General features: G+C 29.9%; 1 protein-coding gene across 4 annotated transcripts in view; it reads right to left on the bottom strand.

Moving 5' to 3' along the window:
- LOC130891242 (5-hydroxytryptamine receptor 1-like) overlaps nt 1–14,210 on the bottom strand; it is a 309,855-nt gene that overhangs the window by 173,798 nt on the left and 121,847 nt on the right. Inside the window, exon 3 of one of the 4 annotated variants that reach the window (XM_057795859.1) lies at nt 4,455–4,499. The exons of 2 other annotated variants lie outside the window; for them this stretch is intronic. The gene's annotated coding sequence lies outside the window, so the exon portion shown is untranslated. Of the gene's footprint in view, nt 1–4,454; nt 4,760–14,210 lie in introns of those variants that run through there. One more of the 4 variants, XM_057795861.1, reaches the window with a different exon arrangement.

The following is a 14,210-nucleotide window of genomic DNA, read 5'->3' as shown; positions in this document are numbered from 1 at the left end:
TGTTCCTTCATCTTTATCCATCCATACACGAAATATTCATATTTCTACTACCGTATTCGAATAACTTCAGACGTAAATTGAAAGACAAACTTTGTTTTTATGAACTAGGTTAACGTAAGCACAGAATGCTCAAATTTTTCTTTTTATTTGAAGCATTTCAAATCTCACTGAGTATATAATATAATTATGATAGTTATAAAAGTATTAATAATAATTTGAAGTTGAAATCATAAAAATATATTTTTCTGAACATATAAAAGTTCTAATAATTTGGAAAAAATGTACTATTGAACTCTTGTATTTTATGGATTATCTGTTCTCACTTGGTTGGTCGGCAATCAATCGTAAAACCTATTCAGATTTTGAAATGAGCAAGACTATTCACGTGTGAATAATAACCATGTAGAGGCATTTGTAACGTGTATGGATATGATTGACATAGAAGATTGCGTCCAAATTTTGTGATCATCAATATTCAAAAACAGATACAGGTATTTCCATTCAAACGTACTTTTTTACACAAATTCCAAATAACATAACGACATGGATACACATATCGTTCGCTTTCAGATTCTATTCAATTAGATCTTTTGATCGATATTAAAATTTTATAAATTGGAAATTTTGCAATAATGAATATTTCATAACGTTAATACTTGTAAAGGAAAAAAGACCCTTAGATGCAAAAAAGACTCCAATGAGTATTGGCATTGAAACAAATACCTATCCTGACCTAGACATGGTTTGAAAAATACGACTGTATTAGAAAGTACACAGTCTATACAGCATATGTTTATGTTTGAAGACGCTACGTTGTTTAATATTGATTTGGCATCCATCAAAAATTTGTTATCATTATGTGATACAATACTTATTTTTGAAAGGCGTTAGCCTAACCAAAAAACTGGAATAGATCATACTCTACGCGAGACTCCTTCTTTGTTACCAATAGAAAAATATTGGGTAGCTGAATTTAAACGAGCCGTACGACTTGCGAAGACCAGCATCGGTGTGGTCGACCAAATGATTGACGACTCCGGAAATATTGAAGAAATTCCAGAAGCGGTACTGGATAATTGTAGATTGAAAATGCGCAGGCTAGCAATCATAATAGACATATTCAAAAGTTTCCATCGATAGAATTTTTGCACCTTAATTTTCATTGACTACCTTGGTAAAGTGAAAATTATCAAAGGCGAGTATTATGCGAATTTATTGCAACGTTTGAGCGAAGAAATCAAGTAAAAACGGCCGCATTTGGCTGAAAAGAAAGTGTTGTTTCATCAAGACAATGCACCAGCTCATATATCCAATATTGCAATGATCAAAATTAATAAATTGGGGTTTCAATTTTCTGCTCACAGACTTGAAAAAATCGCTAAATGGTCGAAGATTTTCCTCCAATGAAGATGATCTATGTAGTTAATGGCTATTTTGAGGAGCTTGACAATAATAATTATGAACTTATTGAATATCGCTGGGAAAAGTCTATGGAGCTAAAAGAGGATTACGTTTAGAAATAGATATATTTTATTTCCAAAATTTTTGTGTTTTCTTTGTTGTGCCAGGTACTTCTGGGACCATACTCGTAGTAAGAAATTCTACAAAGAACACATTAGGATGAATAAGAGTTGCATTCATAACTTTTTGATAACAAAATCACATTTTCTCTGAACCAAATTATCCTACTTCAATTTTATAATATTTGCAAATTAAAATAAAGAAGCTAAGGGCCCAATTATCGATCCAACGTCACCAAACACCTACTTATCACATTTATCTTCATTTGCAATTTCTGGGAAAATTTTAAGAACCTCATTTTCAAATGAAAAATAATGATCACAATTCTTTCAGTTCATCCCACACTTCACGATTTAAAACTGTCAAATGAAGTTTGAAGGAGAGATTAAGCTTTCCTGGACAGGATTTCACTTTATTAACGATAATTGACGTGTTAAGAAATATTTTATAAAGTTTAACAACCATCACTATTGAATTTTTTGCATCAAAAAAATATACCAATTAATTACACTTTTTAGTTTAGAAAATTTGTATATCTCCATAAAAAAAAAACAAAATTAATCACCATCCTTCTTTCTACGGTGTGATTGTTTTCTATGTTTGAATATATTTTGTTGCTGTTTTCTTCAAGCTTTTGGGGTATATTTTTTTAGTGAAACTTCTTGAGATCGTAGGATATGTTTAAAAATGGACAAAACATAAATTGAAATGTATATTGTCAAACAATTCATCAATTTACATTAAATTTTTCATATCTAAATGATTAACAAAATATGAAAAGCTCAAGTTGAATTTATTATAATTCAATTAATCAATTTTGTGAACATAGATTATGTTTTATTACATATCGTAAAGGAGTACATTGATTATTTACTCGTATGTTCACAAAACATTTTAAGGTAGTTTAAAATAATTAAAAACTTCCATGAAAAATGTATTATACTGTAATTTCTGTTTAATTGATATACTGATAGATACACAGTTGCTAGAAAGCTTAGAATATATATGATGTGTTTATTGTCAACGTTATCGTTGTGGGACGGTGGCAATCAAACATTAATTACTTAAACGAGAATTGCGGTAAAAAAAATGTTTATAGAAAACTGTCGTTGAATGGAGAAAAGAAAACTCAAAATTAGAAAAAGTTTATTTCAAATTGGTGTACATAAAAAACAATCTTATTTCATAGCTATTTTGTATATTCTTTCATTTTGTCTGACGTCTTTTGCTATATCAATAGATTATTCATATATTACAACATTGATGTATCTTGGTGATAAAGGAAGTACTTCGATATAATAATAATACAATTGCTTCCAGAGTTTCTTCATGTGCGGCGAAGGCTCCATCTCATCTTCTTCATCCACTTATTCTTAATCCTTAGTTTTCCTCACCGTATCCAAAATTCATTTATCTGCAAGTTAAGCAGTTGTAAGAAATCCGTCATCCACTTCGATAGAGGTTTGGAGATTTCCCATGAAATTCCATGAAATTATGGTCAAGTACAAAATAAAAATATGTATAAATGTATAATAGTAATAAAGATGATTACATAAGTATTCGAAAGCTCGGAAATATATTAGAATTAGTACACTTTTGTGTTAAATTTAAGCACAATGTCATTACGAAAACTTGAGAGGATCCGCGCAAGTCAACACCTACTTTATATGGTATATCGTGCTTTATATTGTAAAATATTGTAAAATAAAAATAGTGATTTTCTTTTTTTCATACCTTTGCTGAAGGTCGTATTCCAGCAGCAACTGTTGAATATTTGTTAGTCATAGTAATATAAAGTAATGCGTAATGCACTCAAGTTCGAAATATGGTCAGAGCATACTGCTAGAACAAACTTAATGAGACATAAAGTGGGGGGAGAAAAAACGAACACAGCTGCGCAGTAATTAGTGAATTTGAGAACATGAAAGGTACTTTTTATTACTTGATTGTTGTCGTTATTGAGAGTGGATATATAGAGTATGGTAAACATTCTAAACAAGTAATTTAAGGTTGTTTCTTTAATCATATAAATTTAATATTTTATAGAAAACAATACTACAATTCTCGATGTAATGAATACATAGTTATTCGTAAGCTTGGAATACGTATTAAAAAAATCTTCCATACAAGCGACTTGAAGATAATTAATTAAACAAATTAAACAAAATTTCACTTAAATTTTTGAAGCATCCTATGATACGATATATCTTTCGTTTAGTATCCAACACCAAATGCCGATTTTTTAGGATACTGACTTTAACAGTTTATTACCCAGTGGAGGTTATCGATTGCCCAATAGCGAGTTTTTGTTAAAATACTACCCCATTTGTAGTGAACATGGGTTCGTCGTTAAAAATAAAATTTTGTAGAGAATTTATGTTGTTCGAATAGTTCCTTTGAGACTATAAAAATATTCAAAACGAAAACAATTCGTGAATAACATTTATCTAGTATCGGTTACCAAAAAGTATTATCCTTGAAACTTGTGAAGGACGTTCAAAATTTTGTCTCCCAGTTATTAAATGTTCTATTTAGCTCAATTTTTAAATGGTTAAAATTGGAAAATAAGTTTTATATTATGTGTTTTCCAAATCTAAATGAGTCAAACAACATATTAATTAAATTTGGATCGTATTAGATGTGAATGTAGTATAAATCGGAGCTTTTAACAATAATTGTGAACGTTTATATTATACCCGTATATGATATGACTTATATGACTTCGCGAATTCTACAATTACTCAGATATATTCGCTACAATTTGTTGATTACCCTAATTAAAAAGTTATGCAATATAATGTAATTCAAACAAAATCATTTTATATGCATTTCAGGAAAAAAAACGGTGCAGAAATGATATAGTAACAATAGTGTAAGTCATTTTTTTTCCATCTCAACATACTTTCTGATTATATTAAAAAGATAATGCTTACCTTTATTACACAAAGGAGATGGAAACTCGATTTTTTTGTGGATACCTTAAAAATTATTGACTATTAGATATAGAAACTACGTGATGGTATTTTGCAAACGATAAATCTGGTCCATAGGAAAAATTTAATCAATTGAATTCTAATGAAAGGACTATATCGTGAATATTTGGCACTGGACATTTACACAAGTAATTCGTTAAATGATTGTTATTGAGTATTATGTATTATGTAATAAAATTAATTGATTATGCAATATATAAAGTGCAATAAATAGTGACAAAAAGTATTGCCTTTAATGGAGTTACATTATAGATTATAAATATCTAAACACTGATATAATATAGAATATTTCAATTTAAAAAAAAAACATCATTGCAGTTACTACAAGAGTTGTTGAATCTTGTTTCGTTCTTCCAGTTGTTGCCATAGTTGAAACTAACCTTTTATAACATTTGAGATTAAAATAATCCGCGTTTCAAAAAGTGCTGTTGTTATCGCTTTTTTGAAAGATTAATTGTACGTGAGCTAACAATTTTTCAGGTAGTAGTGATTTGCATAACTGTCACTTGTATAAACATTTTCTATGGAAAATTCCCAACACCGCTAAAATTAATATACAAACTCCAACAGAGTTTATAAATGTGACCTTCACCTTTTGAACAATCACATTAATTCCTAGGAAGGAAATATTTTTACTCGCACGCTGTGAATATAATTGTTACTATTTTAAAAGTCTGGTCGTTTCAGGGAAGTAATGTAACGAAGAAAGCGCGTCATAGTCGAAATAACCAAGTAAAAATAGTAACGAACATTTAATTTCATAATGGACTGAGTTAATATAATAACAAAAAGTATGTATGTATTACGAAATACTCCTTTTTTTTTGAGCTAACAGTGAAGACATTTCTAATCACAATTATCCGTTTATGACGAATTTTGAGAACATGTTACTAGTAAATCCAGATTCTCTCGTGAAATGCGTTTATAGATAATGTATAACTGAATCCCTATACCTGTAATTTGAGCTAATTAGACCCTATTACATATATGATACTCTATTAGGTAGTATCAAGTATATGTGTAATTTAGCTCTAATTCTATTACAGCTTGGCACATCGTCATAATTTTCCCACAGCCGGTATTATTCCCGGCACATTTTCTCCTCAATTCTGCTCCAGATAAACGATTTTCATGATTCCCTGAGTTTATTCTTTGAGAAAATCTAGTAGGCGACCAATCACATTAGTTTCTATCACAAAAGAAACAGATAAACGGAATTCCAATACCATGAATTTACCAATTTTGAATTTATTTGAAGTTATATAGTACGAAACAGTTTTCTCACTTACTCAACATTTTGTAATATTTCCCACCCTATTTTTTATCAATTTCATCAAACAAGTATTGACTCTATTTTCTCGGTGTTGAGAATCGATTTTTTTTTCACATTTCACGTAGTTTTCATCCTGGAGCAATTAATTAATGCTACTTCCAAGTTTCATATTATAAAATTAATAGAAAAGGAATCCAAGAGAAGGTTACTATTAGTGTTCAATTTGATACCATCTTGATCAAAGCATTTACGGCAACGTTTCTCAACGGTTACACAGGGTGTCAGGTCAGATGACCCTGCAGGCCACTCAACGAATTCTCGTCTACCTATTTATATTCCAAAATGAACATTGAGGTACTTCAATGAAGGCGATTCTGCTCGTTCTAGTACACGCAATTATTCCGATTGACCGTTCCGTTCAGCTTGAAGGTTGCTTCTTCTTCCCACAAAATAGAATGCTGGAACTGCGGATCCTTTGGACTGTATCCGAGGTACCACTCGCAAAATTTCAATCTGCGATCGGAATCGTCCTTGTGGAGTGTGTGGAGAAGACGAGGACGGTACACTTGAAAGTGAATGCGTTTCAGCTTTCGTCGTGAAGAATCATCAGATAATTGTGGTTCTTTCGATAGCCGCATTACAGATTGGTTCATCTGAATAACTAACTCCAGCGCCACTGTTTCCATATTTTCGTTAATTGTTAGTTTTTCATATGGCATCGCGTCGGCAACAGAGCCCGTTTTTGAGAATTTCTGATCCGTCTTCTACACTGTTGACAATTTGGTATTGGCGAGTTTGGGAATTGTCACGTTCGTACGCAGATATAACGTAACAAAAAAAAAACTCTTTCTTGAAGCGTGAACTTGTATTGGTTATTCATTCTGAACATGCGTCTACTCGACACTGTTATTATGACACAGGCACAACTGTCTGATGAACGAACATGCTTCGTTTTAATCTTTCTCATCAGCATTACCAGAATTATGAGCGTTACCGGATTTATGCAAATCTCTGTACCTATTTTTGGTAAACAAACAATACATAAAATATATTTTGATACTTTCGAATATGTGCTTTTCATATTACATTATTGTAAGGTAATATTTTTCAAAAGGTTGCTTCGAAAATCTAAAGTTAGTATTTGAATGCAATTAACAGACGTCATTTTCTTAAAACCTATTTAAAATCAAATATAATTGAGTAATCTGCATTTCTGCATTTTTAAATTGAAAATAATCAATGATAAATAATTACCTTAATGTCCACCGTAATTTCTAATCATTAGGTATTCAATGGGATAAAATCATCATCATAAACTAATATTTTTCGTATGAGCTGGAATAAATTATATCGAAGAGATCAAATTAATTTAATAAGTACATAAATTCCACGCTGAGCCGAATAAAAAATTTTATTAACATGAAACATAAGAAAATGATTGGTTTAGTCTGAAAAAGAGACTTGAAAATTTGAATCAGCTCTAAAATAATACGAACAAAGATTATAAATATTCAGTTGTTATAGGATTGGTGATTAGTTGGATTTTATGCGCCGCCTGGCTCTATTATGTAAATTTGATTGAATGAAATTGTATACTAGAATCCTGTTGAAGCCATTAAAATGTTAAGGCTCCATAAAAATACCATTACGCTGATATACATTTCCTATTTCAGAAAGATGGCAATGATATTTTTTAGATATTAGTTGATTCTGTGAATTGAATAGCTGTTGCATTGAAATGTATAAATCTGAGTTTTATAATCCATATCATAATTAAAGTAAGTTTAGAGAGTTGTTAACATTCCAAATAAACTTGAATTGATTTGTATTGTTTTTCTCATAGAAAATATGAATATCTATTATATTTATTCTGAAAAAAAGTAATAACCTATTTTTTAACTACCCTGCGTAAAGTTCGTACTTCAGACAAACTTTCGAGTGCTGATTCACTTTCACTTAAGACATTAGTGCGTGAAGAAACATATTTTAAGCAGTACTGCGTGAAGAAAATTATTATTGAGGTAGTTCAGCAGCTAGAGTACAAGATTCACATGCGGGAGGTCCCAGGTTCAAGTCGTATTCCGATATTTATTTTTCTACTTACATTAATGCTTCAAGAAACATATTTTACGCACTAGTGCGTGGAGAAAATTACCATTAAATTTGTATATTGTATAAAATTTGTATATAAAGGCCTTTTTTGACTCATGTTATTGCCGCATTCACCGAAAAAATACGCACATAAAAAACTATTCTATTGTCTATATATTTTGTTTATTATGAATAAAAATCAGATATAGAATGTTTTTTCATATTTTTGTATTGAAGTATATATATTTTTGCCCATTCGAGGTCCATTAACAAGCCCTGTGTTTCTTATTGTAATGATGATGATATTTTCCAAATATCGGAATCATTTTTTGGTATTTTCATGTTTATTATTCAGTTGTATTTATTTTATAGCTCTGAAGATTATATTTTTTGCATATTGTAATGATTTTCCATATTTAAATGTGTTATTTGCTAATCCAATTGGTTCACAATTTTTTGTTGTTCTGATGATCATATTTAAGATATTATTTTGGTAAATAGAAATACGTTTCATATGGAATTGAAACTTAGTTATGCTTAGTTACCAAGCAGTGATATTAGGCCGAGACCATCCTGATAAACGATGTTAACAAAATCCAGAACATCGGAAGAACTGGGATAATTATATAACTGATGTTAACACCTACACTAACAATTATAAATACTAGTAAAAATCATAATGATTCAAATTTTGAATCTAATTGAATCTTTGACCCAATTTCCGAGGAAATATGAAAAAGACGCCTTGCGAAAAATATAGATTAGAGATAAATCACAATAAAACGAAAATTACGAAAGAGATAATTTAACCATCAAAAACAATGTCATGTACAGTTAGTTCTAATGCTTCGTACCGAAGAAAAGAAGTAGATTGAAGAAAAACACAGTGTTTAGTCGATTAATTTTAAGAGTCCATAATTCCTATACAAAAATCCATATATAAACATTTTTAGAAACTAAAAAATATGATATCATTTATATGAGGAAGAATTAATTGATATTATAAAGTTTGATCTTTAATAATTCAGTTTTGTTTGTTTCCTCATTTGTTTCATATCCTCAATAAAATCATCAATCATCAATGTACCACGACAAAATCTAGTACTCAACAAGAAAGTTGGCCTGGGTCAATAATATTATGGTAATCTAATACTAGAAAGTTTTTAAATTAATTTTGAGAACGGTTCCTCCTCCTATTGTGAAATTATGATTTTTTAAAAATATTGGTAGTAAACTGATAATTCGAAGTACTCTGAGTATGTAAAGCACAGATATTTTTCGTTGCATCACGTTTTGATACGTTTTTGTGTTCAACTTCGCTCTTATTATTCTATTGATGAGGAATTTTTGTAAAATGTACACAAATGGGGATAAAACCTGATCGTTAAATTCATTAGATCTTTAAATATTTATTGGTTCGAGAAATAATAAAAAGCGAATTTCCAAGCCGTGTTTTCTTTGATAAAAAAAGTAATGAAAAAGAAATTTCTGAACATGTATTTAAGAAGCTTGCTATACAGCATATTTCCTCAAATACCTCCTGGCATAAAAGTTCAAAAATAATAAGATTAGATCCATTTCTGTGTTATAATTAATAAAAACATCTTTCAGCGGCTCTAATTTCAAATATCTGCAGAATGAATTAAGTGATGAGAACAAAATTAGAAAATTTAATTGAAAAATTAGATCTCAAATCTTTCTCATTTTAATAAATTTTTCATGTTTTTATGATCACGTCGTAAAAGTGAGTTTTTATTATCAAATTTTGAAGCAAATATGAAGGTCAGTTAACTTTGGGGTATTTCTGACTTTCACCTATCTCCAATTTCCTTTGATCCCATCTTTACTGTTTCTTTTTCCTCAATTATCTCCCTCCGTGGTAATTAATTTGTTTGATGGTAAATCGTGTTCTTCTATTTAAATAATTATACTATTCGCATTAACGTCGATATTCCACTAAATAAACTCATGAATCGAGAGTAGTTTGCTGGAGGTTAAGTTTCAAGAGGAATTTGAAATTAGTGTTAGTGCTCGATCATAGTTATACAGACAAAAAACCAACAATCAATCAAAAATTCACATCAACTATTTTTGTTTTAACTTAATGATGGTTCATTTTCACAACTGATGTCCAAATAAAGTTTTTCAAATTAATATTGTCGATTTGTATGTTATCTTTAAGATAATATTTTCAACTACTACTTGAAAATAAGGAATATAATAATTGATAGATCGTCTACCACATGAAGTTTTTTATCCTTGATTAAATGTTCAACCACAAACCAGCATAATAATAGAAAAAAAGTGATTTCTTATTATAAACAAAAAATTTGTTTCTGATATTCTATTTTGAGAAAAATTCCGCTTTTTTATGCGAAGCATTTCCAAACACTCGAAAAACACATCTTGAAAACGCTGTTTTTTTTTCACTGTGAGCAAACGCGGGACCCATCTTGCGCACAGTTTTCTCGTGTCCAAATATGCAGTTAATATGAGATGTATCGCACCTTTTGAAATACCTACAATGTATGTTAGCTGACGCACTTTCAGTCTGAGATCATCCAGAACCGCTTTGTGGATTTTTCACCTCTGCGATGCTGGTCTTCGCATGTCGTACGGCCTCGTTTGAAGGAAAGGAAAGCAAAAATAAGCCATATGAACTATTAGATTCAACTCTGGGGTACTGCAAGTGACGTTAACATTAAGAACTTCCGAAGGAGAAGAACGCCATTAGAATTGTCGTGAACGCCCTCGTGGTACGTGTACATCATAAACACATTCTTTTACTTAACCACGAATAGCGCCATCTTCAATCTTGATCGTCAATTATATTTACAACAACCTGTAATATATTTATTTTGGTGCCAACTCTTTGGTGGATTGTTAGAAATAATTTTTGCCTTGACTTTGGTGTACTTTTTAGCATTTCTATATACAATTCCATTTTACAAAGAAGTTTTTCTTTTGATTTATTAGTTTGTATTCTAATATGAAATTGATTTTTTTTTCAGATATATTTCCACATCTTTCTTATCTCTGTTATCGATTTCCGCTGAATTTCTGACGTGAAAGATTCTTCTGAATTATACCAGTATAATCAATATACATTAAAAGCAACTCCTCCAGTTTCTACGGCATCAATCATTCATCCAGTTTGATATTAGAATATCAGGTGGTGACGGTCATATTTTCTAAGGTGGAAGTATGCCAAGAGCAAATCGCGAAAAATTGTTAAGCGACAGTGAAAAAATGGGTCGCTCGTTTGGTCGATTAATATTCTAATTTGCTAACAAAAGTGATGATATTTAAAAATATGCGAATATTTTAGATTTTATGGAAAATTATATTGGAAATTAAGTTAATCAAAACCAAATGTTACCCTACTGAAAAAAATTCTTCAGCTAATGGAACGTTAAATCGATAAAGGGGAGAAATAAAATTCCATTGATAGGAATGAGTGGAAACATGAAGTTTTTTATTTAAGTTTAATCAATAGTTATAGAAAAACATTCCGATTGTTACCCAAATCTGTTTAATCAATCCAGTAACTCTCTCCACTGTTCACTGAAAGTGACTTTTAGCGCCGAAAGCAAAAATCGATAAAACCACAAAAAAAATTTTTCATATTTTTGTTATTACAACCGTAAAGGATTATTTTTTGAATAAAGTTTCCTCCGACTTTTCAAAATAGACTAAATTTGCTACAATATGATACTAAGACTGTCTCTGTAGACCCAAAAGTTTCCGAGAATACGCCTTTCAAAGTTTCAAAGAGCTTATTTTCTTCATCCATACCTTTAGTGGTTTTGACATCGACGTCCTGCTTCTTTGTTTCGAAGAAGCTGCAAATGAAGTTCATAGTCGAAAATATCCGAACGTTGAAAAGCAAGCTGCGATATTTCTATATACTAACTCTACACCTGGCGAGAAAACAGCAGGGAACCCCAACACCCCTAACAATGACAAACTCCGGTACCAACTATTCGTCAAAAATTTAATTTTTCTCTTTAAGTAATGTTAACGATAAATCCTTCGAGCTCTACAAACTTAGTCCCGTAAGTTTTTTGCAAACTATAGAACAAAAAATAAATGAAGGAAACCAAATCAGGTGAAAATGATGGATAACCGAAAAAATCTAATGCAATTAGAATAATTTTTCTGCAACAAAAGCGGACGAATCAGAGACGCATCTCTTCTTCAGCAAATGCTGGTGCCATTTCTTAAATTCTGCATTAAAATGTACCAGCAAATCAGCATAATAGTTATTATTTCACTTTTTTTTGTAATAACAAAATATTATGATCATTATTATGATTAGCTAAAAACTCCGCTTTTGCTTTCTTATGAACATGTAACTATCAAGAAATATCAACGAAAAAATTTACTTGAATTACATATTGACATATTCAATCATTCGTTTTAATGTTTCTCTAGTGAATGTCTAATAGAATGTCACCCTCGTGAACTTTTAATCCGCATCAAGCAATCGTAGCACCGACCTTGCAGATATATTTCTCACAAGCAGAATACTCTTGTAGTTAGAATATCAATTCCGAACTATCTTACGGTACTAAATTACGGATTTTTTTAACAATATATGAAGTAATTACAGCAAATGACGGTTCTGAACGTTTAGTATTTATAGTCACTTTCATAAATGATTTAATCAGTGGGACGGAGCATTTTTACGATAATATTTACGTAAGTTTTTCTTGGTTTCTCTAATTGTTTTTCCAAGTAAAAAGTCACTCTTTGGTTAAACTCGTATCAAATACCATTTAGAGTAATTCGTTTTAAACGATATTACTAATGTTTATCACGCTACATTAAGAACTTCCACATCCCGATGTTAAAAAGGTACACTTTGTGTTCCACTTTATGTAATAAAAACATTTTCGTATGTCCGAAACTTCAATTTAATGGCCAATTAACTCAATAATATTTTCCAACAAACCGCTTCGAGTTGAATTAATTAATACTGTGTTTTTGATACTTGGTATTCATTAAAAAATTTCAGTAATCATGTTATCTTTATTACACTATGAAATATGATTTATCGTTTTATAGCGGCATATATAATGATGGAAACTTACACATTGTTTATATTCGTTTCAATGTGTATAAATTTTTTACAATAAACATTCTAGTCTGGTAGATGTAATAAGTATCAATAAGATGATATTAGAGAATATACCAATTACTTCATTGAAAGTTTATGTAACATAAAAGATAATAAGGAACAAAATTTTATGCTGAAATTTTGGAAGCAACTCTATAGGGAAAAGTCTATATATATAGGACATACTGTTTATTTAACAAAACCAAATGTAAACAATCTTAGAGTGTCAGTTATAAATCTTTTGTTACTAGTGCAGGAAGTATATAACTCTGGTCTATACGATCATTTTTATAATGTATCCTCGACTCAGACAAAATGCTTTAAATTTGAAATTCAAAGGAATAATAGGATACTTGCATGGTTTGAGAGAAAAATAGTTTCGGATAGTTTTATGATATATTTTTTTTATATAGAGAAATTTAGACTTCAAAAATTTTGTAGGTAGTTAAAACATTTCAGTAAAGCCTCCATATTACGTGAAATCATACATATAAAATAAACACTAAACTTATGATTCAAATTAAATATGACGGTTATTCTCTTCGTTATTCTAAAATAAGCGTTTTTATTAAACTTTGATTGATCTGAAAAATGGTATATAAATCGTTTTTTGTGCCTGATGAAGTTTTTTTATGATGCTAACAAATTCGAATATGTTATAACAATAATTAAAACGGCCGTTTTGACAATCCTTCGAGATGTAATTATTTTTGTTGGCCACTCCAATGTAAGATTCAAATTCAACTTATCTTAATATTTTATAGTAATTGAGATTATTATGATTTTGATTTTTAACGTGAATATGTAATAATGTAAAAACTCAACCTATAAAAGGTTTATTCACTTTATTATTATATAGAGAAAAATGTTTCATTTATACGTAACTAATAAATAGAAACTGTTTTATAACAGCACACGCTACGTTGCTGGCAATGATAACCTCGTGATCATCAAGTAGACAACTGCTCAATATTTTTATCAAACCTTTGATGTAACAACCGAAAACCAAAGAGAATAGTTTTCTTATGTAATTGAAAATTTGATATTATATATTCAGGTATTATTTTTTTAATTTTAATCAAATATTTTACTTTCTGACATTATGCATATGAAGAACTTATAAAATAAACAGAAAAATGAATATTTTTTAAAAATTCGAGTACCCTATTATTAGATATAATTTTTATTACATGATAATGAAACAAAATTGAAG

This window comes from Diorhabda carinulata, chromosome 3 (genome assembly GCF_026250575.1).
Source record: "Diorhabda carinulata isolate Delta chromosome 3, icDioCari1.1, whole genome shotgun sequence".
Taxonomy (NCBI): domain Eukaryota; kingdom Metazoa; phylum Arthropoda; class Insecta; order Coleoptera; family Chrysomelidae; genus Diorhabda; species Diorhabda carinulata.
The sequence above is the reverse complement of the archived record's forward strand: the minus strand, read 5'-3'. Positions and strand labels throughout refer to the sequence as shown.